The sequence below is a fragment of the Cavia porcellus genome, unplaced genomic scaffold, assembly GCF_034190915.1.
Source record: "Cavia porcellus strain 051 isolate PalLab524CR breed Dunkin Hartley unplaced genomic scaffold, mCavPor4.1 scaffold_20, whole genome shotgun sequence".
NCBI lineage: Eukaryota > Metazoa > Chordata > Mammalia > Rodentia > Caviidae > Cavia > Cavia porcellus.
In genome coordinates, this window is record NW_026947503.1 from 28,989,201 (window position 1) to 29,000,005 (window position 10,805).

Sequence of the window (10,805 nt, forward strand, 5' to 3'; positions counted from 1 at the left end):
GAAAAGTACTTCTCTTCATTAATTTAGACTTAGACTGAATCAACTCAAAGGTCAGTTTTGCTCCATCATCATTCTGCTGAAGCTAGCATTATGGTACCAGGGCCATTTCATAAGGACAATGATCTTAGGGTCCAGGCAGTGACCACCCATGATCAATCACTATCCCAAAGGCAAGTTGAGAGAAATGAGTAGGCATAGGTGTTATAAAGAAATACCTCAGGAGAAAGATGACATAAATTCACCATTCCCTAAATAAAATCAAGGCAGAGAAGTCTTGAAGAGATAGATTGACACATGAGTTATGCCTAGATTTGGACAAACTGGGATGGGAACAGTTAGGTTCATATATAAACCTTTATGAAGGGGAGACTTGAAGACAAATTTCTACTCTACCCCAAACCTGTATGACCTTGGGCAAATGATTTGGCCTCCCATTAACTTGAGTTTCTTCATCCATAAGTAGAGTTAGTAACAGGTACTTGGTAAGAATATTTTCTAGATTAATAAACCTTGATATTTGGCACAATTCTTGGCATAAAATAAGTGCTCAATAAATAGCTGTTTTAAAAAAATTCTCCACTTGAGCCAAGAAAAAAATAATTACTTCCCCTTGAAATGAAGATGGTATTCATTCTTGCTTTGGCTACATTATTCCTCCAGGCTTAAAGGACGCATCTTTATACCCTGCCAGGAATCAAAGTCTGTATAGACTCTCACCTCCCTTATGAGGCTCTGATGGATTGTTCTCTCCCATCTCTGAACTCTGCTGACACATTGTCCTATTTATATCAGTCATGGCCACTTAATGACACATTATGTTTCACCAAAATTTAAGATTTTCTGTGTGATTCACGTCTTCTATTACAGTTTAAAGTTTGAGACTACATTCTTGTCCTTCAGATCACATATCTTATTTAGTCCAACATGATGTGCTCTCAAAATACTCATTAAAAGGATAAATGATACTCTTGTAACAAATGTGCATGTGCAGCTTCCAGAGAGCCAAGTAGGATAAATATCATTCTATTCATACACTCAGTAACCAAATGGCAGAATACCTTAAACTTTAAAAATCAAATTAATAGAATTTTGACATTTGCAACTATGGGTAAAGCCAATTCTATGTACTTTAAATCCTCCCTGGACAGAAATAGCTCCCTAACAGCAGGTAAATTCTAGTTTCAATTCAGCTCCTTGTTCAGCTGCTTCCCCTGCCATTTCAAAGTCCACAGTGGTGCTATATTTTGTTAGCTTTAGGTAGTATTGATGACTTTCTCATGTATGTGCTAAGTAAGATTTGGGACATCAAAGAATAAATTAACTCAAGGAGTTGAAAATCTAGTGAAGTTTGCTACTCGCCTGTTTTCTGGTTAACCCTAATTTTTTTAGAGCTGTCATAATGCACTACCAAAATTAAGTGGATCAAAGTTCCAGAGAAGTCAAAAAAGTGTCCGCAGGGGTGCCTTCCTTCTGGAGAGTGTTTGCAACTGTCTCCTACCTTCTGAAGGTCTGCTGCCAAACATGGTATTCCCTGGTATTATTATTCCCTTGGTATTCCCTGGCTTAGAACAACTTACTTCATCTCTCCCTTCATGTTCACACAATACCTCCCTTGTGAGCATTTCTGGGTCCAAACTTTCCTTTTATACAAAGACACCGGTCATATTGAACTAGCTGCCCAAGATGCGCACTCCAGTGTGACCTCATTTTAACTGACTGCATTCGTAACTACTCTCTTCCCAAATAAGGTCACAGGGGAAGGTATTAGGAGTCAGGACAGCAGCGTTTGAATTTTGAGTGGACACAATTCTACTCATAATAGCTATAGTATGATTTACATCTGAAAAGAAGCCCTGAAAAGTATAAAAGTCACCTGCATTCATTGTAAATCATTTGTGGGAAAGTGCAAACTGTTTATTCTGAACAGTGACTACCATCAATATTTTCGGTACAGAAGTCAATCTATGTAAAGTACTTGGAATAATCCCTGGCAATAGGATAAGTGCTTGACAATTGCTACCTATTACCAATAGTAGTATTCATATTATTAGTATTATTTAGATCTTTAATCATAGTACTCAATATAGTGTCAAAAATACTTTACCCTTTGCTGTGAGTCTGAATAACAGTTGAAAACTGAAAGTGAGCAGAGGTGGAGAGCACAACTGATGAGCTTGGGCACAGTTAGCCATAACTGAGAACTTGTTAATTAGCCTTTCACGATCTGAAAATCAATTAGAAATACAAAATTAAAATGTAATGAAATTAGCATGTAAACATTTTTGCTAATGTATCTATCCAGCGGGTGTTTTCACTTTTACTGAAAAAAACAGCAAAAAGGAGGCAAGAATGCTTCAATGGGATATATTTAATGAGTGACACATGGAGCTCTATACACTTAGGAAATACTAGAAATATAAGAATAACAGAAGTATAAAAATAACATGTCTGATTATGCAGCTCAAAATCTTACAAAATTTAAAAGGATATATAAATGGTTAAGATGATTTAATTGTATACTACTATGTGTGTAAGTATTTTATCTTAAAGGATATAAAAAGCAATGCAAATATTCTTCAAAGTGGCAATGGTCATGTTGATATCCATAAATTTTTGCAACTTCAACATAAGCAAAGTTTATGCAAAGTATCAGTAGTAGAATGAATCAGAAGGGGAACTATTTCTTAAGAAAATGTGGATATATGAGGCATACAGAACTCCAGCCAGCTAAAACCAAAATAGATCTACACCCAGACATATAATAATCAAGACCCCAGAAATTCAACACACGAACAGAATATTAAAAGCCATCAGAGAAAAGAAACATCAACTCTAAAGGAAAACCCATCAGAATCACGGCAGACTTCGTGACACAAACCACCAAATCAAGAAGAGCTTGGAGTGAAGTATTACAAGTCCTGAAAGAAAATAACCTCCAACCCAGATTGACGTACCCTGAAAAAGTGTCTCTCAAAATTAGTGGAGAAAAAAGATACTTCCATAACAAAGAAGAACTGAAGGAATTCATGACCACAAAACCAATCCTACAAAAAATACTGAGGGACATTCTAGAAAGAGAGAAAAAAGACCATGGTCTCAGGAACAGTGGCAGAGGGGGCTCACTGAATGGGGCAGACAGTGGAATGAAGGAGAAAAACAGGCAACCACTGGTAGAAAAATAACATGGCAGTGATGAGGCAGAGAAGGTTGGCTATAACCACTAATACGGATGGCCTCGGCTCACCAATAAGAAGAAACACAGGCAGAGGAGATCAGGAGAAATGTCTATCAATATGCTCTAGATAAGAAATACAATTAACCTGAAAGAGGGTTTATAGACTGAAAGTAAAAGATGAGAAAACTGTGTGACAGAGAACCAGATAAAAGTGGGGGTAGCTTGCCCATTAGCTGCAGATTGGCTAGAAAGCCGTAACACTTTTATACAGTGGAAAACTATTCAGCTATAAAGAAAAAAAAAACCTTGAGGCTCTTGTAGGTAAATGGATACAACGTGAGATCATGCTCAGGGGTAAAAAGGTTCAGAATCACTTAGGTGAATAGTGGGCTGCCTCCCTAATCTAAAAACTAAAGGAGTTGGTGGGATGCAAAATGTACAATGCATCCTGGGAACGTGAAAGGGAAGGAATTGTCTAAAAAGGGACGGCAGAGGACATTGTTAATCTTTTATCATGATTTGAAGCCCATATTGTTTTGATCATTCTGTTTAGTTTGGCTTTATTCTGTTCCACTTGGTCCTGTTGTATTAGATTTGATGGCATGGTCAGTTATTCCAAAGACAGCAGAATATATTATGGTAACCATTTTTGATTTCCTATTAACTTGAGTTGAAGCTCTGTAGTACTTTCACTGTCTTACTATGACCGATTTTACTCTATTCTGTTTTGTTTGATAGTATCAAGTCCTCCGAAGGTATAGGCAACTACTTTGAAGACAGTAAGATTCACTATGATGCTCATTTTGGTTTGACTATTATGTTCTTTTGAAGTCCTGTAATGTCTCCAATGTTTCATTTTTAGTGGTTTTGTTCTGTACTGTTTTGTTGAATTTTATTATACCTGATGATATGGGCAATTCTTTTGAAGATAGCAAGAGGTATTTGATCACCTTGTATTTTGTTTTTACATCATGTACTATGTCCATCCTTGTGTTTTGACTCTCTGTTTTGTTTTGTCACATTTGGTTGTACTCTATTCAAAAAAAAGTAATAAGAACTATGGGAGTAATAAAACCCAAAATGGGTAATTGCTATTGTAAAAAAAGAGAGGAAAAGAAAATGTTCTAAAGGATATAACTGCATGTATGTTTAAGTGTGTAAGATAGATAACCATATTACTAAGTTTTTGTTAGACAATTGAACAGAACTATTTGCAGTCTCACTGTTTGAATGTCCACTTTATATGCTTTAATTTTGTAACTTGAACAACTATTCCTAAGATGACAATATGTAATCTATCAACTAGTGATTTCTTACTGTTTACTTTTTTGAAATTCTGTATCACTTCTACCCTTTTTTTCTGTTTTGCTTTTTTTTGCTTTAAATAAAATTTAAAATAAAAAAGAAAATGTGACTGAGCTTACTTTCAAGCATTGACTATGTGTAGTCATGATTTCCTTGGTTTTAAAGGAGACCCTATCTTAGATGCAGAGCTTCTTGGTTTGAGGAGGAATACTGAGAGTGAGTATAGAGACTTGAAATATAAAATTATAAGAAAAGATCAAAACTATGGGTACAGTTATATGCATATTAAATTTGAGACAACAAGCACCATACAAGTTTGAAGTGGGGGTGAGTGTTGGTGATAAAGTTCTCAGAAAGTTTCCTTAAAGAAGTGGGCCGTGTCCTCTAGGCCCACAGACAGGCAAGAATAAGTAATATGTTATACTTCAGAAAAAGGAGATGGGCAATAAGATTCAAAAGTGCAAAGAGCAAGCAGGGAATACTTTTGGGACAGAGGGAGGGATGGATTTCTTGGTGGAAAAGCTTCTGATGTTTGCATTTCTCCCAAACTTAGCTCAGTGATCAAGGAGCAGTGAATTTAGCTGGAGATGTGAAAGAATCTGTCTACCTCTTCTAAAATACTGACTGACCTTCTGTTTGATATGTGATGCTGCCATCACACGTTCTCAGAAGCTTGGAGTCATTCTTGACTAATGACTCATACAAGCACTAACTTTTATTTATTTATTTTATTTTAAAGGTAGTAAAATACAACAAAACAAGGCAGAACAAAGCCAGTTGAGACAATGCAGTGAAATTGGTACAGAACTGCAGGGCAGGATACCAGGATAACAGTAATAGGTACCAGAGTATATTTGTTATCTTCACAATAGTTGTCCGTTCAATCAGGTATAGCAAAATCAAACCCAAAAAAAAGAACATTTTAAAACCTATCAAAACAGAATACTGAACAGAGCAAAACAATCAGAACAAAGCAAAACAGTGAAAACAGTATTTGCCTTCAAAGAGGAGATAGAAGGAAATCCCCCATATTTGCTATATTGTATGTAATCAGCCTTCCAAGAGATGCTCAGACCTCTACCCCAGGTCATTGTTCTCTTCCTGGCTCACCCACCACTCACTGGCACCGCTGCTGTTTACCAGGAAGGAGAGCAGGTTGCTTTCTTGCTCAGCCTCCTAAGTTACAACATGGCTGGATCTCAGGAGATGCTGACTTGTTCTGCTCCTGGCTTGCCCACAGCTCATTGCACCAAAAGCACTAAATTTTAAAGCTAATCATTGGTTTGTCAAACATACCCAAAAATCACCAATAAACAGGTATAAACCTGTCTTAAACATTATGAGTGAAGGATAAGTGCTATAATAATTTCATTTGAATTAACAGCAGTATTACCTAAAAGCAACTTATTCTACACAAGTTTGTACTAGTTTTCTGTCAACTTTGTGTATACTTGTACCCTCCTTAAGAACTCTTACATATGAAATTTCTACCAACATAAAGGTAGAACTTTAATTCCAAAGACTGGAATAAAAAAAAAGGTAGGGTACATTTTTTAAAAGTCAACATTTGAGTTCTATCTCCAATGTCTTGAGAACCATTTAGGGTCTCTGAAGTGGGCCTTCCCTACATTGGGGGATTATTGTAACCAGTTATTCATTCAAGAAGCATTTATTGTGTACCTACTGGGGACCAGGCTAAATGTAAAGTGTTAGGATAAAAAGATAAATGTGATATAATTGCCCAAAGAAATATGTTAATAGATATTGCAAAATGGATATTACTATATTGTTACAAATGTAGTTGCTATTAGAAGATAATAATAAAAATCATTTAGTAAGTGTTGAGCTTTTAAATTGTTTTACAGACTGTTTCACAGGAAAGTATTCCCTTCACCTTTATTTCCTCTCTGTTTTGATTTTACCTCTTTTGAAAGGCTGTCTCTGGTCATCCTATTTGAGATATCTTTCTTCTTATTATTATTTTTTAAAACCATGGCATTTGTTTTTTTTCCTTCATAGTCAATGCTAGTGGTTACATATTAAGAGTTCATTTTCCTGATTGCTGTTTATTTCTACCACTAAACATCTATTCTGTGAGGTCAGGGATTTTGTCTTATTCTCACCATACCTAGTAGAGTGTCTGGAGCATTGTAGGTGCTCGATAAATATGTTATCCATAACTGAATGAACACACACCCCATCATATCACAAACAGCCAGTCTAACTGAAGAGAAATAGGTATTATACCTTAGAGGTAATGACACTAAAAGTGAATCCATAAATATTTTTTATTTAAATTCTTGGTTAGTCTTAGTTTGCATTTGCTGTCTATAGTCTGTATTTACTGTCTATTCTGAAGCATAAGAAGTAAATAATTCCTTAAATATTTATCATTATGTTCAATTCTTATAAAAAAAAAGTTTACAGATACATAAAACTAAACCTGAAAGAGGAGACTAGCTTGGAGTATCACAGCTGGTAAACTGCAGAGCCTGTTGTGTTGTGTGTCTTTGTTCCGAGGGATGGGTTGTTTGTTTTTCATACTTCATCCCTACAAGCTGATAAACTTCCTCTGCTGTCTGCCTTTAGACCCAATCTGAGAAATGAGAAGTGTTTGGAAAATTTTTCTCTTAGAGCCACAATTATCTGCTTGAAACACAAAAACTTCAGGCCTTCAGGCTGAATCAGCTTGCAAAAACTTCTCTGGTGGTGTACGAGCGCCATCTGATGCCCAGAGGCAGAGTGGCTCCAGCCTCAGGTTCTGGTCACAGTAACGTTACGAAATTTATGAAGTTTGGGGAATAATCACTCAGAAGACATGGAAGACATTATGAGTTAGTATGAAATTACTAATAAAATCTGAAAATACTTTTTGATGAGCAAAGGACATGGATTAGAAAGGTAAGAGAAACATACAATTAAATGTGAATCATTTCAATTACAAATTTTCTGAGGTCACATTCTGTGTCTCCCTGGTAATCCTAGAATAACGCTAAGCACATAGTAATATGTAATTTCAAAAATCAACAAATAATGAAAATAAGCATTGAGTAATATTGTAAGGCTTCACTTACAGGAATTGGAATATTCATAAAGAAAGTAAAGTAGAGGCTATGAGGGCTGGAGGAGGAAAAAGGAACAGGGAGTTATCATTTATGATAATGAAAATATTCTAGAAATTGATAGTTGTGACTACACAACACTGAGAGTACACATTCTAAACTGAACGGGCATGATGGTACCCACTTGTAATCCCAGACCTCCAGAAGCTGAGACAGGAAGATCGCAAGTATAAAACCAGCCTGAGTCACTTGATAAGAACCTGTCTCAAAATAAAAAAGGACATTTGGATACAGCTCAGTGCAAAGGCCCTGTTCGATCCTCAGGATCATGAAAACAATATATTAAAAAAGTAAATTTTCAAAGTATATTTTATTACAATAAAGAAATTTTAGATAAAAATAAGCACTTAAGAGAGCCAGTGGATCTGCCTCTGCCTGCCAGTCACTGCCACAGAAGGATCCTTACTGTGGGCAGCCAGCATGGGCAGAGAGAACCAGTAGACCCAGCTCCCACCTTCTGGGCACCACCACCAAAAGGCTTCTTCTTGTGGGCAGCCAGCAGGAGCAAGAACACGCAGCCAGGTAAGCCGCATGCACCTGTAGGCCACCATTGGAGGCCCTTGGTTCCTTCAGGCAGCCATAACCCATCAGGAGAATCAGATAAACACACCCCCATGTGCCTGCCACCATCGCAGGAGTCACACTGTAGATATGCAGGCTGAGAGAAGCAGCCCCTACCTCCACGCACCCCTGAACATTGGGGAAGCCTCAATGTAGATACACAGGTCTAAAAAAGCCTCCCCCATGCCCTGCTACCTCCCTGTAAATCTGGGGTCAGAGGAACCCAAGTGCCTGTTCCATTCCCCTGTACCACAGAGGGACAGCCAAAGTGGGAAGTGTCTGGGACCCCACAACCAGCTTGTTGGAAGGAACCCAGGAGAATGTCAAGAGGAAGGAGGAAAAGGCAATCTCAGACCTCTAGCCTACACAGAACAGGTTTGGAAGATACAGTCATGGAAGAAACGTTAAGTCATACACCTGAAATCTCTGAGAGGGTAGCAACTGAAGTAAAGAAACAACTTCATGAGACTGTAAAAGCAATAGAATCAGAAATAATGTCTCAGGTAAAAGAAGAAACCACAAACATAATGAAAGAATTGCTCAGCATATCTAAAGAATACATACATAAAAAGAGGAAAATAGGAAAATGATGGAAACATTTAATGAATAATATAGAAAGGAATTACAATGCATGAAACAGATTCAAAGAAATATCCAGGAAAGTAAAAAGTCAATTGAAAGCTGATAAAACTGCTTGAAAGAGACTAAAGATAGACTTTCAAACCTTGAAGAAAGAATTGCAGCTAGCAATTGTTAAAGGAAAGATCTCTTTAAAATAACAAGGAATCAGAAAATAATAATTCAGTGGCTGCAAGATGATGCAAAGAAGTATAATTTAAGAGTGATAGATATCAGTAAAGAAGCAGGGTTCAACACAAATGAAATTAAAAGACTACTTACAGAAGTAATAGCAGAAAACTTCCTAAACATGGGGGAAAGATCTGGCATGCAGATAAATGAGGCATACAGGACTCCAACCAAAATAAATCCACACCCAGACATATAATAATCGAGATCCCATAAATTCAGCATGAGAACAAAATATTAAAAGCTATTGGGGAAAATAAACAGATCACCTATAAAGGAAAACCAATCAGAATCATGGCAGACTTGTCAACACAAACCATCAAATCAAGAAGAGTTTGGAGTGAAGTGCTTCAAATACTGAAAGAAAACATCTTTCAACCCAGATTGATGTACCCTGCAACATTATCTTTCAAAATTGATGGAAAAATAAGATACTTCCACAGAAAGAACAACTGAAGGAATTCATGACCATCAAACCAACCCTACAGAGAGTGCTAACGGGTATTCTAGAGAGAGATAAAGCTAACCATGGTTCCAGGAACAGCAGCAGAGGAGGATCACCAAAGAAGACAGGCAACTGAATAAAAGGGAAAAGTGGAGGGCCACCAACAGGAGCATAGCAGGGCAGAGACAAACCAATGTATGCTGGTTGTAACCATTAATGTAGATGGCCTCAGGTCAGCAATAAAAAGAAACAGGGAGAGTGGATCAAGAAACAGGATTTATTAATATACTGGAATGCAGTTTAAAAGAATAACGAGAAAAACTGCACAGGTTTGCAAGGTAGGGTCAAAAGACAAGAGCCTTTGAGAGCTTTCATCTCAGGTATCTTACATGCAATCTGGCTACCTCAGCCTTCTGAGGTCTCATTTTCCATAAAGTGATGAAACCAGATGATACCTGACCTCTACCAGCTCTACAACTCTATAGTTCTAAGGCTTTTTTCTAAATAGTTCTATTAAGTACAAGGAAGAAAATGCAGTTTCCAATTTCTTTTGCCATTGCTACTATTTTATAGGCTCTCCACTTTCTTCTGTCTCCTTCTAAGAGAAATAGTGATCCAAAGTGAATGTATCAATTTGCTGAAGTTAGTGAAGGGTTGGAGAAGAGAACACTTGTAGCTTTCATGGACAATATAAAATCACTAAGTTTTTAAAACGTTTTTGAAAGAAATAATACTCTACTAATTTTCAAATGATCAATGTCTCAACTATAGTCATGAGAATCAAGTTATATAGCAACAGTAACTATTTTCCTTTTTCAAGATTAATTAGATACCAAAAATCAGTCTAATTACTCCTTAATAAGAGCCAGCATGGTGGTGCACAACTATGATCCCAGAACTCAGGAGGTTGAGGCAGTAGGATCATTGAGAGTTCAAGGCCAGCCTGAGCTACCCAGTGAGTCCAGGCCAATTCTGTGCTACATAGCAAAATCCTGTCTCAAAAAAAAAAAGAATATATAAGTAAAAGAACTTTTTATAACCACTTTCTATTAAAAAGCAATGAGGAACATTCACTGGTTCTATACCTAAACTATAGTTCCTCTGTTTAAATTAAATTCATTCTACTCAGTTATTCAAAGCCCCTGTTAAGCAGAGTTCTTTAAATTTTTTCCAACATTTAAGAACATTTTATATGTCATCATGTATACCATTTTAAATTAATCAAATGACATAATATCACAGATATCTGTGTACATAAAATGGTTATGGTAGATTCCATTTTAAAAGAAGATTTTTGCCAGGGATAGCGCAATAGCTCAGTGCCTGCCTGGCAAGCATGATGAGGCCATGAGCTTAATTCCTGGTATCAAATAAATAAATAAAAATAAAA